Consider the following 23,190-nt stretch of genomic DNA (forward strand, 5'->3'; position numbering starts at 1 on the left):
AGCTTGGAATGCTAGCCCCTAAGAGCAAAGGTTGGTAAAGAACCTGAAATGCGACAACACGAACTCCAAGCTGGCAGATTTAACCCAGTCATTTTCATTAAAAAGATAAGATCCTTCAGAATTCTTAGGCAGCTTATGGTAACTAGGAACCCTTGTTCATTCTTTAAAAAAGCCATTTGTTACAAATGTTCATTCACCCCCCCGCCCCCCCCCATACAGAGGGGTGAGTCAGATAAAAGATGTCTGTCTGTTAAGCTCTGTGACAGAAAATATGTTAATGACTTTGAAATTAAAGCAAGACCCTCTTACATACACCTTAACTACGAAAAAACGATGCTCAGCTCTTAGGCCTTTTCTTTAGGCAAAGGTGAAGCAAAGCTCTAGTGCCACCCTGGAGCTGAGGGGCAGAGCTGGGAGTGCAATGGGATCTCCCATGTCTGGACTACTGCAGAGGAAGTGACACCACCTCTGACCAGCACAGAACTGGAGCTACTGTTGTTTGTCACCCACCAGCACACTTTGCAAAATGTCAGTTTTCAGAAGTGGCTTCACACGGAATGTCACTAATAAAATAAATGTTCAGAGGCAATACACCCTGTGAGCAGTAAGCAGTGACTTGCTGAATCATCCCTGAAGGTTCCTGTGATGCCCTCCGGGCTGATGCCGACTGACTGCCTGCCTGATGGCATACCTGGAGATTCCTGCTGCTTGAGGGCCTGCCTTGGATTTTGCTCTGCTTTTATGGCAGCAAGCACTGCTGGTTTGTAACCCACCTGTTTGTATGAAATACAACCATGTAGATAACAATGAGCAATAATTCTGAGCCAGAGTCCTGATTCCTGCATCCAGCACACCTCTCTGCCAGGCATTGATCACTTACTTGTAAAATGTTTGGTCTTAATCCCCTTACTCCAGCACTGCAGGACTAGACCTGATCCAAAGCACCCTCTGAACAGGAACTAGCTTATGGAGTTGACAAAGCCATTTGTAAAAATAGATTTAGGACATTGCAAAGGAGTTGCTCCAGCCTGCCACCTGCTAAAACTGAAACTGGGGACTGGTCATTAGCACCAAGTTCAGCTGACACTGCTGGACCAGTGTCCATTATCTGACTGCCCATCCCTCAGAGGCTCTGACAAAACTGGAACAAGGAACAAAGCACCTTTCACCCCAGAGCATATTGTGGGTCACAAGGTCACAAGACACAGCTCAAATTAACATTTTGTTTGCTGCAAAAAGGTTCAGGGCCCTGGAAAACAGTGCTCTGCTCATGGCCCAGATCAGTGCTGGGAAGAATAAACAGGAGTGTGGGCAGCACTCGGCAGGCAGCTCAGGCCTGCAAGCTTTATTCACACAAGCAGTCCTTACTGTCTGCTTAGTCCCACTGCAGCCATGAGAGGGGGTGTCCATGCAGTCCTGCAGAAGGAGGAAAAGAGCCCTTAGCCATGGAAACTGTGCTGAGACATGCATGGGGACATTTTATCAGCCACTTCTCCTGTTGGGACTTTGTGGCATTTCCCAGTCCATCCCTTTGTTTCTCCTTTCTTTTCCTCTAGTGCTTGATCTTGTCAGTGAGGCAAAAGCTTTTGGAAAGGTTTCCTGATGTCCCACACACGTCACAGGCTGGATGTGCTGTGTAGCAATGTCATCATAGAATCATTTAGGCTGGAAAAGACCTCCAAGATCATCAAGTCCAACCTTTGCCTGATCACCCCCTTGTCAACTAACCCAGAGCACTGGGTGTCACATCCAGTTGTTTCTTTAACACTTCAGGGATAGTGACTCCATCACGTCCCTGGGTGGCCCATTTCAATGCCTGACAATCCTTTCAGTGAAGAAATTCTTCCTGATGTCCAGGCTCTGGCTGTTCAGCTCTCTTCAAGCTGCACCACCACTCACAGGGTCAGTCAGCACTTCCTGCTGCCCTCCTAAACAGCACAGGGAGGAGAAGAGGCTCTTGCTTCCCTACTTCTATCAACAGACATGTCTGAGCTGCAACTTGCTTTTTGTGACTTGCTGGCTTTGTGTATCTAATTTATATAATGAACAAAACACCCCAAGACACAAATGGGCAGTTTGCAGAGCAAAACCCAACTCCACATTGTTCCTCACTGATTTTGTCTCAGCACAGCTCCCTTTTGGTTCACTCTGAAGCCATTCATGGGCCCGCACCCACCCATACACATTCCCACACCAGGAACTTCCAGCCCCTTGGAAGATATGATTTGTCTTCAACTGCAAAGATATAAAGCACGGCACAACGCTGAGTTTCTCTGGGCTCTCCTTTGCAGCAGAATTGCTTTATGGTATCTCCTTTATGGTTCTCTGTCATGTGTTCTTGATTCCTGAGGAACCCTGAGAACACTCCACTTAGAAGCACTGCAGAATCCTCAGGGACAGCAAAGTGCTGGAATTAAAAGTGATTTCCAGCAGAGAGCTCAAGTGAAGCAGCAAAACTTTCAGCCAAGGGCCTACTGGGATGACAGGAGCAGACCAGTGTCCTATATATTCTCACACTTAGGGACAGCTACAGGCACCTGGGGTCTCTATTATCCATACTTTCAGAGGCACTGGAATTATGAGCCACATTTGTAGTGCTCATGGTGGCAGCACCATGCCAGAGAGAGAATAACCACTCAGTCACTGAGGCAGAGGTGAAGCAGGAAGATGCAGGAATACTCTGGGCCTGTGAGCAGAGCCCCATCTTCCAAGCCTTGGATGGGAGGGAGAATGATGAAGAATCTGTTCCTCTTTTTAGCTACCAAAGGCTCATTCTTGGGTGACTGCAGCTGAGGAAGGCAGTATTTTCTTTTCTAAGAAGCAGTTCTCACCATCTACTTAGCAGGAAAATCCAGGCTGCGGTTACAGCAACCAGTACAAAGACATTCCTCTGAAAATTAGAGAGAAAGACCTTGTATTTTTTTTTTAATTGCCTTTTCATACCTTGAGTGGTGCAGGGTATTTTGCCAAGTGCACCACACATGGCAATCAAGCCTCACAACATCCCTCACCTTAGGAAGGGCTGTCACATGTACTGCCTGCACAGAGAAATGGAAATACACAGCAGTATAAACACCTTGCCTCTCATCCCACAGTGAGTATGTGGCACAGGCAGAAATGATACCCAGGCATCCTGGCCCTCGAATAGTTGCACACCTACTAATCAGGCTTTACACATGTAACTACAGGCCTTTAGTTTAATGCTGTCTATGAGGAAAGAAGTATACTGCTGATTTTTTAACAGCAGATATTAATTATCCTTTCCTTAAATCTTCCACAGGGATTAAACAGTGAGGAATAATAGTAGCTGCCTTACCCCCAAATTTAAATGTTGAGTGCTGAGAGTTTGTATTTTTTTTTTGCCCCTAAACATTCCCTTGAAGGGCTGCTGTGTCTCTGCAGAGCACGAGGTGTTCCCACGTACTCACACTGTACACAGGGCTTATTGAAGCGCTCCATTTCAGGCACACCAGAATGCCTCTTGTCCTCCACAGTGCAGAACTGGACTGTGAAAAGATGATAGCTTGGCTCTGGATAGATGGATCAGGATAGATGCATCCCCTCAGCCACCCAGGCTAGGCTTAACCTTCACACCTTGCTATAAAAGGCAGCACAGACCTTCTTGAAACAGTCCAGGGGATTCTACCCCTTCTACACAGAAAGGACCACCTCTCCTGCCTGATAAACTGGCATCCCATGTCAGCTTGTGCTTATGTCTAATAAACAGCCAGGGCTGAAGTCACTGGGATTTGCTCCTGGAAGGGTAAGGTCACCCACTGCCTTGATTCCAGGCCTGGAGCAACATCACTTGCTCATGTCCTTAATGACATCATGAAGCTTGTGCCTTTAAAAGACTTCTTAAGAGCAGCAGAAAAAAGAAATGCCTGGGAGGTTCCAAAAACTCATGTCTGAAGGTTTAATAGGTTGATTTATGGGTCTGGGTCTCTCCCACTGTGGCTCTAAGTAAATGTTCAGTTAGGATTTTGTGAAGGGCTGGTGATCATTTCCTGCTTTGTCAGCTTTACTGAACAGAGCGGCTGCTGCTCCCCTTCCAGAAACAAGGCCTCTCTGATAAGAATAACTTGAAAAACAAGAGCAGTTCAAATTCCAATAGCACTAATTCATCATTAAGCTCAAACAACTTCTCATGCCATCATTCTAAAAGTCTATGCCAGACTAAGGAAGACAGAGCTAAAAAACACAGAATGAAATGCTTGGATCCTGAAAAAAACACAAATGTACTATATTTGCACTTGGTCACTTTTCAAAAGATCACTTTTTACATAGCAATGTCCCAGAAGAACAAGGCAGGGGGGTTTCTCAGGTGATGAACATAAGGCTCTTCTGAGGATTTAGCATCTGCAAGTGCCAAAATGCTTTGTGCTCTCTATGAGTTCACAGCTCTATTTCCAAAGTGTGGTTACATGTTAACTGTGAATAAAGTTTTCCCTACTCTCAGCTGGGCACAGTGTGTGGCAGGCATATCCCAGGACAGGACATTCACAGGAAGCCAAAGGACAAGGGGGCCCTGAGCTTTCCCCAATTAAAGGGAGGGCTGGGAAGTATCAGAACCGAGCCTGTGTGGATTTTGCTCAAGATCTTCTCCCACAAAAGCTCTTTTTTGAAATGTCACAGGGAACCTCAAGTGTCCTGGAATTTACCAGCATCATCCAAGAGGCACTTGGATGTGTAAATAAAGTAGCTGTGCACTTAGTCCTGGCTCCCAGCATGTAACCCCTGTGTAGGAACAAACGCTGTCAGCTCTGATAAGGACATGGGCTGGTTACACAAAGGTGAGTGGCCCCACAGACGCACGCTATGAACCAAAGGAACTTCTCAATTATACTGTTGTATCACCCAAACCTAAAGCAATCCAAACCGACCATAATCCAAGGAGTTTGGGCTTGGATACACTGGGTACATGCATGGGTCTTTGGAGGACACCTCATGTTGACTTTTAAGAATTCCTGCTTGGAAAGTGTCACATGTAGTGTTCATCGTGCTGAGATGACCAGGCCAATATGTGGCCTCTAAAACCCAGACATGAAATTAAGCAAGTGCTCCTCCATGAATGCCTGAAGAAGCTGCATAGCCCAACCAATTCAGGAAAACCACAGCTGAAGTGATGCCAACAGTGCATTTGAAATACAAAAAGATAAATAACCTGAAGGACAAGTTACCACAGGTAAAAGAGGTGTGAAAGAGGCATGGGAAAAGGCACAGAGCAAGCTGGTAATCTGTTGCTAACCTTTCCAAAGAGAAATCACTCTAAGTAAATTAATAAAAAAACCAACATCTTTTTCTCTGATGCCCAAATACCTAAGAACAAAAAATGACACTTGGGCTTTCCTGGCTGCACCTGAAAGGATCCATCACACAACTCTCCTCGAGGTGCTCCAGGGGAACTGGAAAAGCAGCAAAGAAATGGCAACATGAAATCAAAAGCTGAGAATTATTCACACTAAATTGTCTCCCCTCAGTTGTCACTCCCAACCTCCAGCTCCAGCAAAGCCGAGTCAAAAACTGCCCTGGAAACAAACCCCTCCTTTTGTTCTCTGAAGACTAGAAGTCTTTTTATATTTAAATGAAAATCTGTCAAACTAATTATGTGAATATGTAATGGTCTCATTTTGTACTCATTAGAGAACATGGTAATGGCCATAAATTCCTCTGACGGAGCGTGTATATGTGACCATGAATGTCTGCTAACGTTTCATAACCTTCAGGCTGGACCACGGCTTTTGTCCCCGGGTTAGACCTCGTGAGACAAACAAAAGGCTCAGTATTGCTTAAATTAGATGCAAAGTGCTGTGTTACAGCAATATGATAAGCATGATTCTTGTGCACACAAACAGCCCAGGGGAGCGCAGGGAGCGTTCCCACCGTGACAGAGACGTGGCCCCCCGTGTCGGTCAGTGACGTCGGCCATTGTCCCGGGCCATGTACAATTTTCTGCTTCAGGATAAATGGGCAGTACAGCTGTTGCTGTGGGTTGCTCTGAATGTCCCGTCAGGAGAATTTCAATGGATGTGGCATTCTTGGCATTTTTTGGGTGCTTTTGATGCCCACAGATAAAGAGAAGAAATAAATATGGACAAGCAGCACAGAAATAAATGTGTAGGTCTTATATCTCATTCAGAATTGACCTTCTTCTTTCACTTATTTCTCTTTATCTTCACATACTGATGATGGATAACTTTTGAAATAAAACTGGGCTGGCACTAAAATGGATCCCAGTCTGAATTTAACAGATGCAAGGAAAAAAACTGACATCAAAGAATATCCAATGCAACATGTTGGAGCTGAGGCAGAAAATACTGAAGAACATTGATAATTCTGGAGGTGTGTTGCAGTGTAGGAACAGCAGCAGCACTTTATAGGGAGAAGTGGGCTCCTGGGCAACATGAGGCAGAAGGCATAGACTTGTCTCAGCAGACTCAAGCCTACATTCCTGGTTTTGTTTTGAAATGTTGTTCTGAATGGTACAAAGAACAAAAAGTGTGATAAACACTCAAGAGAGAGAAGGAGACTGAACCTTAACAGCCCTCAGTCATCTACAGCTTTCCTTTAGTGATCCCACTGTCCAAAACCAAAACCACCCAACTCAGCTTCGTTCCCTTCCTGCTGGGGGATTGTGGGAGCATCCATGCCTGGATCAAGGATCTTATTCTACATTAGAACAGCTTTCAAGTAGAGAGCACAGCAAAGACACAACCTGACACTGAGGTGCAGTTAAATGCAGCCAGAGTTTGTGACTGCTTGGTGCAGGTCAGAGCATCCCTCCACAGCTGGCTCTTGCTCTTTGCTTTTTCCAGCCAAAAACCCAACTGCCTCGTGCCTGTAGTTCAGGCTGGCAGCTCACAGTCCCCTGCCCCCAGCAGCTGTGCAAGAGTTCCTGGCAAGGGAGAAGAGGCTAAAAAGGAAGGGAGCACTGCAGAACCCATAAGAACACCCATATTGGTTCAGTGAAGAACTAAATGTGACTAAAGACACCAAGTGCTTGATTTTAATTGCTGTTTTCCCCACCCCATTCCCCATGGTTTTTTGGGGGTCATTTACTGGGAAGGATGGCTGCAAAGAGCATGGCTATGACTGAGTAAGCTCCTGATTAAAGCCCAAATCTCTGGTTGCAGCAGCACTGCCGTTTTCCCTGAATGAGATCAAAAGTAAGAGATAAAACATATGAGGAGGTGAAAGGCTAATGGCTCCTGAAAATAGTTCGGTGGTGATAGGACTGAGATTATTTCTTCGAACAACATTTCTCTCATTAAAAGCAGGTAGGTATCAGATTTTAATGACTTGTTTTTTCCCATCTGGGTAGGGCCAGAAAGACTTGGCTCCCCTGTTCTCCACAGCCGTCTTTCAGAAGAAATGCTTACCTGCCTTCTTATCACGGTTAAATGATACCCATGCTTGAAAGCAGGATTTCTATCCTTCCCCACAACCTTGGGCAAATATACCTGGTTCTCAGAGAGCTGACAGGAAGGCAAACCCCCTACTGCAAACTGACAGCTGTCAAGTGATAATAAATACCTGTAATAGGGAGAGTTTTATCCCTCCTCCCTGTACATATCAGCTTTCACTGAAATTATACCCTGCTCCCTGTGATCAAGCCACTGTAGCTGTGTGCCCAGCTTCAAACACAGCCCTGAGCACTGGGGATCTGAGTTTCCTCTCCTCTCTGCTTCATGACATCTCCTTTCAAAGGACATGAAACTGCCAGTTCTGTGATTCTCTCTTTTCCATGGGGGATTCTCTGCAAATTTTGGTATTTGTTGCATGCTGTTAGGCATAGAAATAAAATACTAAAAGAATACTAAAGAAACCAATATAGTGTCTGGGAGAGTTAAATACCCCTAACTTCTGAACATCTCACGTCAAGCCTCTTCAAACACTCATGTAAATTTGCAACTTACAAGTCCTCATCTTAAAGGAATTAAAACACTTAAATACAATCCACTTTGCTGAGTCACAGCGAGAGGTTGAGCAATGTGCAGGAATGAGGCCTCAGCTGCTTGACAGCAGGAAAAAAAAGGTTAAGGTATGGGGAGAAAAGAAATCTGCATTTCAGAAGAGAATTTCCAGAGGAAAGGAAGGAGTTAAACCATTCAGACAGACTGACAGACAGTCTGTTCCTGCCCCTGCTGACAGGATAAAGGCTCTTTCAGCACTAACCCTTCCCCATGGCATACCACCTCACACTGGTGAACAGGAGACAGAGTTCTTATGTGGCAAAATCTTCCCTGGAACACAAGTTGGCATCTCTCAGTACTACCAGTGAAGCTGACCTACCTGTAACCTCAGAGAATCCAGTCCCACCACTTCATGATGCAGCAAAACCCCTCAGCCACAACAGAAGAGCTACAGGGCCAGAAGAAAATGATGGGCACAACAAATCAGTCCACTGGGATTATTTACATCAGTTATAACCTTGGTATTTGAAATAACAAGGCAAAAGTGATCTCTGTTTCATCGAGGACAATGGAGTGCTTGTACATCCACTGGAGATTTTACTGACCTCATGGCAAACACAGGTTCACACTTGATTTGAATAGAACAAGATTTTGGCAATTTGTTTTCATTATATTGCAAGAGCTCTATTGTCATTATATTGCAAAGGTTCCACAGTGCTAGAGTTTTGTACCTCCTTGAAGTTTCTCATAGGCAGCTCCTCTAAGCACTGACTCTTCCTTCTTCACACAGCAGCCAAGTGACTCCAGATTTTTCCCCCCCCCCCCCCCCCCAATCAACCAACCAGCCCACTCTTCTATAACACTCTTCTTATTATTGGCTATAGCTGTGGCCTGTTAAAGTCAGGCTTGCTCCTAATCGTTAATAATTGGGTCAGCTGCAACTCTTTAGGGGGTAAGATTACTTTCTATACTACATTTATTTACTTATATTCTATCCCCCTACAGCAATTAACAATAAATTACACACATGGGCTCATGTCCTAGCACAGAAAGGAAAACGCCTCCCCAAACCAAACGCAAGCTGAGCTCTACAAGGCCCTTTCTCCTTCAGCAGGCATCACTCCGGAGCAGGAATCCCAGCCCCCGTTCCCGCTTATTCATGAGTGTGCGCATGCAGGAGCGGGGAAGAGGCTCGGGAAGAATTTCTTTACAAAAAAGAAGCAGCAGCCCCATTCCTGAGCCGCTGTTGCTATGGGCCCGCGGGGCTCACAACAGATGGCAGGAGAGCCATCTCTGCGCCCGGCTCTGAAGCTGTCCACTCAAGCATGCCATTCGCATTCTCTGCATTCCGGCGGGACGCGGCCCCGGCGCAGGGCGGCTGGTCCCCGGGACACTGCGCCGCCCTCTCCTCTCCTCTCCCGAGGTGCCCGTGCCGGCATGTGAGAAGCAGCAGGACCACAAATCCTGTCGGGATGCGGGATTTCGGTACTTTGAGAGTTTCACTGACTGGGAGAATGTGATTTGTTGACCAGAGGCTTGGTCCTAGACATTGTCTGTTCCTGCGTCCTTGTAGTGATCTGATTGGGAGTGAGAAAACAGCACCGAAGGGCCTGATTCAGACCCTGATGCAGGGCTGGGCATTTTCCTGCTCCCTGGAGGGAGGGGGCAGCAGCCTTCAGGATAAGGGCTCGAGGTGGGGAGGGCTGGACCGAGGCAGAGACATCCTCTTTGCTGCAAAGACATCATTGCATCCTAACCACTTGAGGAGAGCACAGTTCAGAGCCAAGGCCACGGCCAGAAAGGATTCACTGTCCAACAGGTGTTACAAACAGCTGAGAAACGTGAGAGAAAGTGAGCAGAGAGAAACCAATGTAAAGATGCACTAAGAGAAGTGGCAGGTGGGGAAAAGCACAATTTAAGAAGCAGAGATGTCCAAATGTATAGAAAAGGGACACCAAATGCAGCAGCCAACTGTACTGGTTGGTACAGGTACAACATTCTGCCTTGCTGGTCCATCTAGGCTGCAGTAGGGCAAGATTACCTGCAAGAGCCCCCAAAGTATGCAAAACGTTGTTGAGGGTTGAACTCCCCATTCCCAGGGAGTTCACAGTCCCAGACTTCCTCTTTTGTGCCCTGCAAATCCCGCCTGGGAACCAAAGCGTGCCTGTGACTCCCAGCAAAGCTCTCCCAGCTCCCAGGGCACAGGCAGGCTGAGGAAAATGCACCCTGGCTCCCGTTGGACACTTAATGGCAGCGTTCTGGTCTCCTACACCCAAACAACGGCCGGGCTGGCTCTGCAGTGAGGAATCTGAATGCGATTTGCCTGTCGCTTGCTGATCACACAGGACGGGGCTCTTCAGGGCTAATTTGCATTTGGCTGCCAGAGTCACCGGGTTTTCCTTTTCCTGGGGGGTGTTACAGCAAGGATGATGGAGACAAAGGGGCAGATGCCGTGGGCCGGCCGTGTGCAGCTGGCCATCGCATTGTGCCGAGCTGCAGGGCTGCTCCGAGGCAGCCTGGGAAATGTGCTCCCTGCTCCCGGGCAGGCTCAGCCCAAAGCCAGTGCCACTCTGCTTCAGGCATGGGACTCGCCTGACCCTCCTAAATGCTCTCCCCTCCCAGAGCACCGGGAGATAATGTCATTTTCTAGTTCCTTTTTTTTCCAGTGCAGACATGGAGTAAGCCTTAAGTTGGAGGAAAGAATCTGACTTCTGCTAAAAGTCATTCGGATGGCTGCATGTGCAGTCTTTTCTGTGCAGGCATGCAGGAAATTCTCCCTCCCTCTCACACACACAATGGTTTAGATTTGGTATTTACGAGCTTAAGTTGGAAATAAAGGAGGAATGAAGTTTCCAGGTGGCTCTTTCTTTCTTTAATCTTTGCTATGTTTCTCCCTCCCTGTCTTTTCTATCAGTCGTTAATCAAATGCCTGCTGTTACTTTTATTGAACAAAGGAGATGCTGGCACAGCCCTGAAGTGCCTCTGTACATGGGTTGCCCTCTAAAAGCCAAGTTGCTACGATTTATTACTAAATGGTCCCTGCAGGCTGTAATTTATGAAAGGCAGAAAGAAACGTCCAAGCTTTGGCGACTGAGGTAAATGCTAATATCTGGTAATTCTTCAGCCACTTGGGTTTCTATGAGGTATTGCCTTTAGCCCTTTGAAGGCATCCAAAAGACTTCTCTTTAACACAGTATAGCACACCAGAGAAAACAGTAGCATCAGCCTGAGATGAATTTTTTCAATTTGCTTGAACGGGGTGACCACCCAATCTCTTTAATTCAGGCATCTCTTCAAATTTCAGATGGAAGGTTCCTCTCATTGCTGCAGCCTGGGAACATGCACACTCCTGTAGGCATCAGGCCAGGCAGCAGGGTGGTGGGATCTGTGCTGTGAAACAACCTCTTCCTTCATGCTCTGGATCCTTGTCAGCTCCACTGTCTCAGGAATCTTTAGGGATACTCCCATGCCCACTAGTTTTGTCCCAGTATTCCACTAGCACCACTACAACCTGCACTGCCAACTTTCCGTAAGCACAGTGGATCAACACAGTTTAGATGAAAAAAACAGTTACAATTTCCCTTGAAGTGCACAGCTAAAGCTTTGGCCCATACTCAAAGATAAAACAACCCCAAACAAACTTCAAACTAAAGATATCCTAATAGCAATGAAGCAGCTAATGAGTTTAAAGATTAGTTTTAATGGGTTTACTAAAGGAGTTCATATGTCAGGAAATACTCAAAATCAAATCCAAGTTCAATGAACTTAGTTTTATGATTCATGACCAATCTAGAAGGGCGGATAGGTGTGTGTACAACATACCTCAGGTTCTCCAAAGAATGCAAATTTGTGCAGGGCCACCTGGAGCTACAGTGATTGCCAGCACTGGAGCTGTACTAATCACAATCTCTCATGAACCACCCTCTTTCACGTTCTCTCTCTGCTCCCTGCAATGTTCAAACGAGAGCATATCCCAGATTGTGGGGCTGGTCCATCTCTGTCCAGCAGTGATGTAAAGTTCGTGCCTGGTTTGCCACCCACTTTAAATGACTCTCAACTTATAAAAGGTGAAGGCCAAGAAGAGTGCCACGAACTTGAGCATGGATTCTTCTAGACTATGAAACTGCAAACTGCACCCTAGAAATCATGGTGTGGATATGAGTCAGGGCCCCTGATGGCGAAGACTCAGCATCCCAAGTGCATGGCATTGATATCACCCTTGGACACCGAGGGTGAGGATGGCAACATGCTGCACAGCTCTGGAGGCTCTCCCAAGTTCACCTCTCCTGTGAGCTCCTGGCACTTTTCTAGCCTGAAGTCTGAGAGCTTTGCTTAGATTGCACAACAGCCTCCCAGTGACAGACCCTGAGTGCCGGCACAGCACCCGGCTCCCGGTTTGCTGGGAGATCGCTTAAAACAGCGCCTGAAAAATGCCCCCCCCCCCCGGCACTGCACGAACACTCGTTTGCTCTGAACTTTACGATGCCTGTGAGGTTCAGGACAGAGAGAGTCCCTAAAACTCCCGCCCTCCGTTCTCCCCAGCCCCGCGGCGCGGTGCAGCTGCCGGCCCGGCACGGAGCCGCGCAGAGGCCGCTTACCTTTGGAGCCCTCGGAGGCAGGCTCGGGATCTCCATCCCGCCCGAGGGGAGCGCGGGGCCGGCAGCGGGGAAGGGAGGAAGCAGCGGGGAAGGAAGGGCAGCAGCGCCCGGGAGCGCGGAGCCGCGGCGCGCAGGCAGCGCGATAACGAGCTGCGGGTACAGGTGCTGGGCACGCAGGCACCTCGGCACTAATCCCGCAGGAAAAAGCAGGAGGTTGGCTCGGCACAGGCAGCTCGGATTACTGCCCTCCTACCCGGCAGTCGTCAGCAGGCCTGACAGACAGGAGCAGAGACCGTGAGGAAAGGGGGAATGTGCTGAGTGAAAGTGCCAGTCAGCTCTGCCCCGGCTCCCCGCAGGTTTGGGCTTGGCCCCTCTTGTAATTAACACTGGGCTTTGCGGGGAGAGAGGAGAAAAGAAACTATATCCAAGGAAAAAGTGTTTTCAGCCAGCCAGGAACTATCTATTGTTTCTCTCAAAGTTCACCCCTCACATTGCTAATGAACAATGTAACTGGGATAAGGGTGGGGGATAAACACGGCGGAGGAGAGGTGCAGTAGGGATGTTGGTTCCGGTTGCTCACTGGCCCCTAAATTGGGGTTCAGCAATCGACTGCAGGGCTGAAAAAGATGACACAGAAGAAGGCTCTGGAAACTGGATGAAGTCCATGGAAATAATCCCAGAAAAGCACATGGCCCTCAATGCACTGGACCCATCCTGCTACTGAGGAAGTCAGCCTAATGCAGCATGGGAGGTTCAGGTGCTCTATACCCAACTAAGCTAACATCCGAGAGAAAACTGAAAACCTACATTAAATATACATTAAATGTATTAAATTAACATGCTTTTCCTACCAGGAGCAAAATGGTTCATTTCAGGCCAAACAGAACACACAATTGCATTTCCATTTAACCCTAAATAGTTCTCTTTTCCAGGCCAGCTGTAAAACCAGAACATTCACAGTCTCAACCCTACTGTTCACCACATTTTCTCTACTCCAATGTCCCCTTGACTTCAAGTAAAGGAAATACATCATCCTCTTCCACACAGTTACGTTTTTGAATGCCTTCACTCACCCCCTGACATTTCACCTGACAATAGTAATCGTTTTCAAAAGCCTGGTAAACACAAAAGCCTAAGTGGTAACTTGGAGCTGAGTCTCTTTTCAGCTCCTGAAACATGCATTTTTTAACCACTATTTCTGATTTTCATTTCCTTACACATTCTCAATAGGAAAAAAAAAGTTATGGTTCATTATGCAGGTATAACATACCTAAAAATGTTTTACATACATGCACTGAAGATCAGCCCTGCCTCCCTTCTAATGCCAAAGTCAGGCAGGAAGCTGAAGAAAGGGGGATTAGGAAAAAAAAAGTTCTATATTCTTTGTCCATCTGTGTTTGGGTGAGTTATTCAGGCTGCTTTGCACTACACACAGGAAGAGTTGTGCATATAAAAGAGCATTTGATACTGTCTGTGCAGTGTCTGCTCTTCATTGTTCTTTTGCCTGAGATATTCCATGTATCCAGCCCTAAGGGAGAAGCAATTCCAAGGGATTTGGATGACCTGTACAAGCCCATTCATAAAAAACGTAAAGGAGTTACAGTAATCACTACACCCTAACATCTGTTTTGCTGAAGTAAATCCAGGCAAACACAATTTATATCAGTAGGATTACATCAGTGTTCATTAACCTCTCCCGACCCTACCTCCCTTGCAGAGGAAACCTTGGACCAAGCAGGAAAAGCAAGGAAAAGATTTTGTGAAATGACTTTAAATTAGTAGCTGAGCAACGAAATATTCAACCTGGCTGTGGCTGGGTACACATGTACATCTGTCCACATCAATGCCACCCAAGCAAGAAACCCCTTATAAATCTGTATTTATAGTCAGCTCCCATGCAACTGCAGCTCCTTTACAGCACAGGGATGATGAAATGCAGCTATTCTCAGCTTTCCCTGCAGCTGCCCAGTGAAGGTATCACCCTGCACCCCTCTGCACCTGGACAGGTAACCAGAACCCCTGTCCAGTCCAAGTATTTGCCCTGTGGACTAAAGGTCACCTCCAGACCATCCCAGATAGTGAACAATGTGTGGAGTGCTGGGAGAACACATGCTTGTTTGTCTGAGTTTCCATATTATTGTGATCTGATCCAGCTCCAACCTAATCCTTGGGAAATTCCAAAAAAAGGAGATTCATGCTATAAATGTACTTTGTATGGCACTGGCAGAGATTTCCCAGCTTTTCCAGAGTCACTTGCTGACAAATACAACCCCAGGCTGATTATTGCCTGAAGAAGGCAAACTAATCCACAGGTACAGGGTGAGAGGAGCAGCTAATTGGAATGGCAGTCGCTGGAAATTCCTGGGTTTCTAATGCAGCTTCAGCTGGGGGGTCAGTCTGTAACATCCCAGCAACCATAACACATCATGGCGGCTGGCATTTATTTCTTTCCAAGGCATTTGCCCAGTGACCTAAAAGCTTTTATCCAAAAATTGTATCTAGATCTCCCTTACATTTACTAAAACCCTATCATTCCTGAGCTGTAGCTAATTAAATCCTAGACAGTAAGGATTTGCCAGGAATTTAAAAGTTAAATTCTGTTCCCCTCTCAGCTGTCTGTCCCTTCCTAATGAGGCAGGGACTGCAAACATTTCAGTGAATGCATGGGAAACTCATCTATGAAAATACTGATGCTTGAGATATTTAAGACTGACCAGTTTGATCCAAGACACAAGGAATTGTTAAGGCCTTTCCTTACCAGGGTGTACAGGGCTCGGAAATCCCATCCAAACAGTGGGTGAGGCCCCTGGCAGGCTTTGGCTGGTCACACCCATTGGCATTACGTGAGGAGCTGCAGCCCCAAGCAAAGGCTCATTTTTTCAGTGATAAAAGGATGCACTTTGAAAGAGCTGAGACACAAGGAGACATGAGCAGGGGCACGCTGGAAAGCCGAGGAGGAGCTCACAACAAACAGAAACCAGCGCTAGACACAGACCACCCTGGCAGCCCTCGGATGCCAGCTTTGGCCTCTAAGCTGTCAGTTCAACATTCCATGTGCATGAAGCCTTCCTTTCTGCCATTTCCCCAGCCATCAGTACGGAACAAACCCAAGCACACCGCAGAGCAGCTCTTTGGGAAGGCACTGCTGCGCTGCTGCAGAGCGGGGCGTGGGCCAGCACCAATTCTCATTCATTTCATTCACAAAACTCGGATTTATTTGATGCAATTTTTTGGCACACTGTCAAATACGGCACAAAATTACATTAGTGTCATAAGAGGAAAGGATTAGTGGACAGACTTCTTTGAAGAATTGTGTTGGCACTTGTCTTTTTGTAAAAATGCCAGCAGCTTCCCCTCTCTCCAGGAATAGCCCATTTTCTCCCAGTCAATGAGGGAAATCACTGCTCAGTGAGGGTCTAAGCCAAAGCCTTTTGGAGTCTGTGGGAATCTTTCCACAGATTTCCATGGGCTTGAATCAGCTCTGAGCCGCAGATGTCAGCTTTGCTGACATCTTCCTCCTGCTCTTCCACACCTCCATAGGGTCATTTATCAGGTGGAGTGCAAGACTTTTCTCCTGTACTTTTTCCTAAAGCCTCAGTTATAGTAATTTGCTGCCAAACCAAGAACAACTCTGCAGCTATGGCCTAAGTGCAAGTATTCAGGATGTCTGGGTTTAATTCCTGATCTTGCCACTGAGGTGTTAAAGGAGTTGATTAGAACCAGATCTGTCTGAAAACACAGCCCTGGCCCTGGGAGGCCCACGCAGCCCAGCACCTTCTCACTCCCAGCACCTCCCCCAGGTCTCATCATTCAGGCAAGGGGGCCCAGGGCCAGGGATGTACCAAGAGAATTACCAAATAACCCAAGTGATGCAGGGAATCTGTAGGGAAGCATGAAAACAAACATGCAGATTATGGTCATAGCCAAGGATAAACTTAATCCTTCCTTTTTGTACAGTTTTTTAGCACAACAGGAAAAGGAGGATGTTTTCTATCCCCACTCCTCCTTTATTTGACTTGTATTTTTAGTCTGAGGTTCTTTGAGAAGGAAAAGAATTGCAGGCACTGCTAAGCCTGAGGCAGACACAAACCACTACCACTGAAAGCAGAAAATCAACCACCTTGCATACTGATCTTCACTACAATATTGTGTACACCACATAAATAATACTTGAACAGGCTTCTTGCAGTCACTGGTGTCAGAATGACTGGATAAATGCTAAGAGCACACATGTGCATCACGGAGCAAGCAGCTTTGCTGCAAATCACAGCTAGTTTGAGATTTATGCTTTGTCCAGTCTCACTGGCTCTGCAAACGCAAGTGTCAACATCACATCCCAATCTGTGCTGGCCTGAGCCCTGAAAACAACACCCTGGAAGAGATCTGCAGGGCCCTTGCACATTGGTATGGGCAGAACAAGGGCCTAAAACCCTGTTAATTCTCTGCAGAACATTTTTCACAGCTGTTCCACCAGCAAATATTAATAAAGCTTTGCATTAATTAACCCAGCCTGAAGCTGGGTCCCTCTGCAGAGCACTGTCCCCTGAACAAGGACTGCACGGGCTGTGCCATGTGCCTGCCCTGCAGCTGCAGTGCTGAGGAGTGACCTGTGGGAGGCTTTGGCTGGGCAGTGTTTGTGCTGGAAAGGCTGTGTGGGACTTGTCCCCTGCAGCCAGGGTCCCCTTGGTGGCACAGCCCCATGTGCCACCACGCCTGGCTGCCTTAATTGCCGCTGTTAGGGACAGGCTGCATGTCCAGCCATGTAAACAGTGTGATGCTCCCGCAGCCATTCCTGCCCACTGACCTGCGCTAAAGCCTATTTTTGGCAACTGCTCCAGGCCACTGTAGGGGCTGTAAAGCACACAAGGCCCTGCCCGTGGTTTGAGCCTTATCTTCAGCTGATGAGGGCATGCACAACACAATTAGATCAGACTGATAGAACTGAAAAGGACTTTTTTGTAATTGCATCCAACTCTGCTTGGATACTGCAGTTGGAGAGGAAGCAACAGAAAATAAACCAGGTTGGAAATAATGATGTATTTCACAACAAACCAGCTAAGTCTTACTTCTTTTGTAGCTGTATCTTTCAAACAGCTTTTTCTCCACCTGGTTAAAGATCAACTGAGTATCAAAACCTCTGTAAGGCAGTTTGCTGAGAACAGTAGGCCAGCCTCCTGCTACAAAATCCAGCAAACTGGTCTCTCCAGTTTCCCATTGTGATTCACACCGACTGCTCCAAATGGGCAAACCCTGAGCAAAGCGACCTCCCCAGCATCAGCCTGTGAATTCCTCAGGCCTGATGAAACTGGTTGTTGTCATGCCCATGGTGAGAGACATTTGTCGCCAGCAGTGGTTGAGACACTCTGAGTCACTCCCTGGGCTGCAGAGCAGCTCCTGCTCCGGCTGCTTCTGGCCTCAGCACGATGGAGTGAGCATCAGCAAGGCCCCTCAGAGCACACCAGCTGCAGGCCTGAGGTGTACAGGAATGAACACACATATCTGAGTCCATTGTCCTGGAAATGAATGGGCAAAACCAGTGAGGAATGGGCAGAGAGGCAGGACCTGGCTTTGGGAACAGCCTTTGAAACAAGGGAGGTGTGAGCAGCTGTGCTAAAGAAGCAGAGAAAATGGAACATTTGAAAACTGTCACTGAGAGCTTCTGAGCTGGGGACAAGACAAACAAAATGCAGCTAGAGAGCATCCGTGAAAACTGTTCAGCATTTATCTCCCAAATAAAGATCCTCTTAGGGAATAGGCACAGGATTTACTTAACACTGGGGCTCATTAGGGCATTCTCTGCCTCTGCCCTACTCTAAGTCTGTGAGCAAGGAAGCAGAAAGTGTATAAATTCACAGCTTCATGTCTCTCCTCCCGCAAGTTCCTCCCTGGGAACAGCAGGACATTTGCACAGGAGTGAGAGGCAGACTGTGGTGCTCATGTACTAAATACTCTGGTGCTGGTCATCTGAGATAGATCATTTTTCTTACTGTTACTTATTGTAGCCTTTTATCTTGCCCTGAATTTTCCCTAATTTTGCCTTCACATTCCCTTCTTTCAAACTATTCCCACCTTGTCCCTCCATTACACTGATCAATCAAACCTGAGTTGATGAAGACTGATGATGACACATCAGTTGTGACATTCCAAGGGAAGTACCACATCATTGCATCAGCCAGTCTGCAGACCTGCAAGGTGTTGTAACATCTACTTTTGCTTAGTAACACATGGAGAGGCTCACCCTTTAAGTACGAAAAGCTTACCTTTGTCCTGAAAAAAAAACCAAGATTAAATAGCAATCTGAGTATGCTGTGTGGGCTATGGCACAATACATATGATTTAAAAAATGTGTGCTTTCTGTCTGGTATGATGGTTGGCGTCAGCACCACACAGTTACAGAGAACTTCTCAGGTTTCCATTTGGAAAACAAACAGCTAAACCCTCAAAAACATGCTGACCTGGAATATGCTCTACAGAGAGCCAGAAGCACATACACCAAGCAGACTTTGCTGTTGTTTGTATATGACTTGTAAGGAGTAAAGTCCATGTCTGTGGAAGTTTGTGTCACCCCATAAGGAAGAGTTTCTGTTAATACTGAGAGCACTGAAAAACTCAGGTTACAAACAGGTCAGGGAGTATTCAAACTACTGGTACTTGCAGCAAGCAACTGTAATCCATTTCATTCAATCATTATGGCAAGTTTACAAGAATCATCACCACACGCATTTCAAAAATACTTTATTTTCAGATGATGTAGTACTGCAGATCTCCAGCCAACCATTTTATCTCTTCTTACCTTCTAGAACTGGAGACGAAATCTCTTCTTCTACCCTGACCTGTGTGCTGAGTCTGGCCACTTGTGGTGATGGGGTGAATTCAAAGAAACTTGTGACCCACTGCCCAGGGAGCAGTCAGGACCTCACATTTCCTGATTTTTGCTGCTTTCATGCCAGCACTGCAGGGTGAGCTGGGACTGGGTCAAATTACCTGAAGGCTGGGCTCTTAGCGCTTAATTGCAATTTTCCAGTTCTAAACATATGGATTATCACTGAGCTTTAAATGTGCACAATGGATTCAAAGTACCTTGGCAAGGGGATGGTATGTGAATGTAATACCTCTAAAAGTTAATGTGCTTGATCCTTCTATTGGTGATGAATGAAGCAATGAAAGACTCCCAACCAATTTTTCTCATGTTCACTATAGTAATTCAATCCAGAAAAGCATCAAAACACTTTGCATTTCTTCAAAGAGGGAAAAATAGGTGGAAAGGTGTTGGGAATATAAAAAATGCAGAGAAACTATTGCATTGCAAAACAAACAGGTTCTGTTTCCACAGTTTTGCTAAAGTAGCTTGAATTAAACATTTGGATTACAATCTACATAGGCTTAAAGTAAAAACCAAATCCAAAAGGTATTTTTGGAAAACAGTCAAATTGCAATGAACTCCTTTTGCAAATCCTCTCCCAGTGGGTGCACAAACCATGTAACAGTTCTGTACATGAATATTCAAAATTTGCTGTAAGGTTGCCTAAAGATGTTTTAGTTAAACAACCAAAGAGAGTCAGCATAAGTACAAAGTACAGCCCAGAGAGCAGGACAGTGCTGTGCTGATCTTTACCCAGACTTCTTTTCTCCAGTGTGGAGCTTGAGGACAGAGCTCTCCATAAAGTGATACCAGCTATCACTTAACTGGCACAGAAAGAAACTGAACATGGCCACAGCAAAAGACATAGGTAGCATTTCTATTAAGGTTTAAAAAAAAACAAACAACACAAATTCCAGACCCAAACACCTTGGATTCAGAATCCTCTATCACTCACCCGCAGAACACCAAACAGCTCCAAATCTTGATGAGGCCAGTGGAAATCTTTCTGCTGCCACAGCAACAGTGACAGCATGCAGAAATGAGGCAAGAGCTATGTACAGAACTGTCACCCTTTGACAGGGAGCTCCAGGGACATGGGAGGAAGATGGGACTACTGCCTGTACATCACTGAACAGGGATCCTGGAATGTCATGTGCACATTGCAGGAGCTCCGTCCACATGGCAGGGGAGCAGTGCAAGAGAAATGGGTGTTTCACATGCTTGGACTGATCAGTGACAAAGGAGCCCTAGAAATATTGGTGACAGAACAAGCATTTGCCCTTGGGCTCATGCCTGTGCACTCAAAACAAGGCTTGTGCTCGGATTAGACCAAGCCATAGGGCTCCAGCTGGAGAAGTGAGGGGCATGGCTGGGTGGCCCGTGGGGCAGGAGGAAGGCAGGAAGGCAGGAAGGCAGGAAGGCAGGAAGGCAGACTGTGGCTCTTGCCTACCTGCGGACGACAAGCTTCAGCTTCTTGTAGGAGCCTTTCACCAGGGAGATGGCCTCTCTCCTGGAGCTGCTCAGCTCCACCTCGTTGATGTTCACCACTTCATCACCAGCCTGCAGCTTGGAAGGCAGGGAATCTGCCTTCCCTCCCTCTTCAATCTGCACAGGAGAGAAGGGAGAAAGTGAGACGTGCCTGACATGGTTTGGCTTTCACCTGCAGAGCTGAGAGGGTGTTTCTGTTCAAGAATTGATCTACCAGCCCCAAACTCTGCTCTTGGATTAAAAAAACCCTTTGCCAGCCAGCTCACTCAAAGGTCTGTGCTTGCCACCCCTACATTTCTTATAGAAAGGAGTTTGGAATCAGCAGCCAGATGAGCTCTGCCAAGAAGCACTGCTTAGAATAAGCCTGAAAAGTCTTTGTTATTTGGAAGCAGTGAACTCCAGCAAAACAGCCATGGAACGCCTCTTGATAAGAGCACCCAGGCACCAGCCCAAGGGCAAAGCCAGGATTAGAAGAGCTTGGATGTGATTTTGTTTGTTCAAGCTCTCCTTTGGGGTCCAGATGCCTGATGAACAACAGCTTCTTTCTTACTGGCCAGCAGCAAAGCAGGAGCACTCAGGTGTAGGTAGTTAATGAAGTGCAGCATCTCTGTAGGGTTTTTCAGCTAGGGATATAAAGAAAGTAGATAATTATTTGAATTTTATGAGAAAGTAAGCAGTCTGCTCCAGGCTATGGAGTGGCAAGGCTAGAAGCAGAGTCCCAGGGCATTTGCCTCTGCTTTGTATGGCCCATCATGTACACAGTGTAGCGACTCCCCATCTGTGTGCCAGTAGAAATACACAAGGCAGAGGAGAAGAAAATCTGGCCCAGGATCTGGGAATTGCAGTCTTGTGCACTAATGCACTCTCTCTGCAAAGGCATGCACTAGCATAGCAGAGGGCCAGGTTAGGCACTGCAAATGCTGAGTTCCAGGAGACTCGGGAGTGCCATCAGCTCCAAGTGCAACTGATAATTACTTTGACCGCAAAACCTGCCACCACAACACCTGCTTTTCAAAGCACCCTGCAGTCCCCGCTCAACAGAGGCTGTGACCTGTGTTAGCAGATGCCACGGGACCCACATGTTCCCTCCTGCGGAACATCTCCTGGCACAGCAGAAGTAGAAGCACTTCCTTCAGGCACTCACCTCCCCAGACATCCTGCTGACACAAAGAGATGTGGCTGCATTGGCTCTGCCTCAGATCCAGGCAGGAAGGGCAGCTGTGTGCAGGGGTGAGATTTTCGGGGCAGTGGAATTGCAGGCATACTTCTGGAAGTTGCTTTTATTTCAAGTCAGGCCAAGCAGTGTGTAATTAAGCCATGCCCCAGATTTGTAACTCAGCACATGCAGACACACAGGTTTTTACCTGGGCATTAGTTTTGGTGTTGAATGGTGTTTTGGTGTTTTGGTGTTGAATGGTGATTTCTCACTGGCAAAGCTGGTTCCTTCTAACCAAGGAATTCCAGCCCAGGTACCTTCTAAAATGTAAAATCTGACTTCCCCAAACATCAGCCAATAAAGTCTCCAAACCCCCTACAAAGAGAGGTAAAAATCATTGTCATTCATTTTACCAGAAAGTCATTCCACTGATGAATGAGTTTTTTCTTTTCTTCTTAAGAATGAATAAACCACAGGAATGAGCCTTCCCATAAAGAGCCTTGTATCACAATTACCAGGAAGGGTGAGAGATGAAACATTAGCCCTTGCTGCCAGTATAAATAAATAACAAATGAAAAATGCAGTATTGCTGCAGTTTATTGCTGCTGTAAAGCAGAACAGGTGGGTATCATTTCAATGAAATACAACAGTGGGGTACTAGGGGTTAGATTAACTTGTGATATAGTCAACAGAAGGGATTTAATGTTTGGTTTTGCTTTATGTTACAGCATGTATACTGGAGAAAAGTACTGCTTGGAAAAATATGTTTTGTAACAAATACCAGGTACTTCAAAGGCTGTGATACTCATGAGAAGCATTTGTATTCATTTGTGCCTGGAGGAACCCTAACCTTAAAAAAATCAGCAAAATCATGATCTGTGCTTTATCATCTAACAATTCAAATTGTAATTATATATTTGAGGTTTTTCACTTCACAGGAACACTTCTAAGGTTGTCTTTGCAACTACAGGGGCTAGACCTTCCTTTTTCTCCTTTTGCAGTGAAAATGGACTTTTGGATTCTTCCATATTCACCTTTATAAAGAATGTGAAATCAAACACTTTCAGGGAAGACTAAACCCTGCAATACTTCTGATCATGCTGATAACGTTATTAACTGGTCTGAAAGAAATCTTTCTTCAAATCCTGATGCATTCCAGCTTATCCCTACGCC

General features: G+C 46.4%; 1 protein-coding gene across 2 annotated transcripts in view; it reads right to left on the reverse strand.

Annotated features, from left to right (window-relative positions):
* SHROOM3 (shroom family member 3) overlaps positions 1 to 12,692 on the reverse strand; it is a 69,793-nt gene extending 57,101 nt beyond the window's left edge. For both annotated transcript variants that reach the window (XM_071431237.1, XM_071431236.1), the window contains exon 1: positions 12,512 to 12,692. The gene's annotated coding sequence lies outside the window, so the exon portion shown is untranslated. The remainder of the gene's footprint in view (positions 1 to 12,511) is intronic.
* Between the last annotated feature and the right edge of the window lie 10,498 nt (positions 12,693 to 23,190).

The sequence above is a fragment of the Agelaius tricolor genome, unplaced genomic scaffold (assembly GCF_023055355.1).
Source record: "Agelaius tricolor isolate 1412-34295 unplaced genomic scaffold, bAgeTri1.0.p SCAF_8, whole genome shotgun sequence".
Taxonomy (NCBI): domain Eukaryota; kingdom Metazoa; phylum Chordata; class Aves; order Passeriformes; family Icteridae; genus Agelaius; species Agelaius tricolor.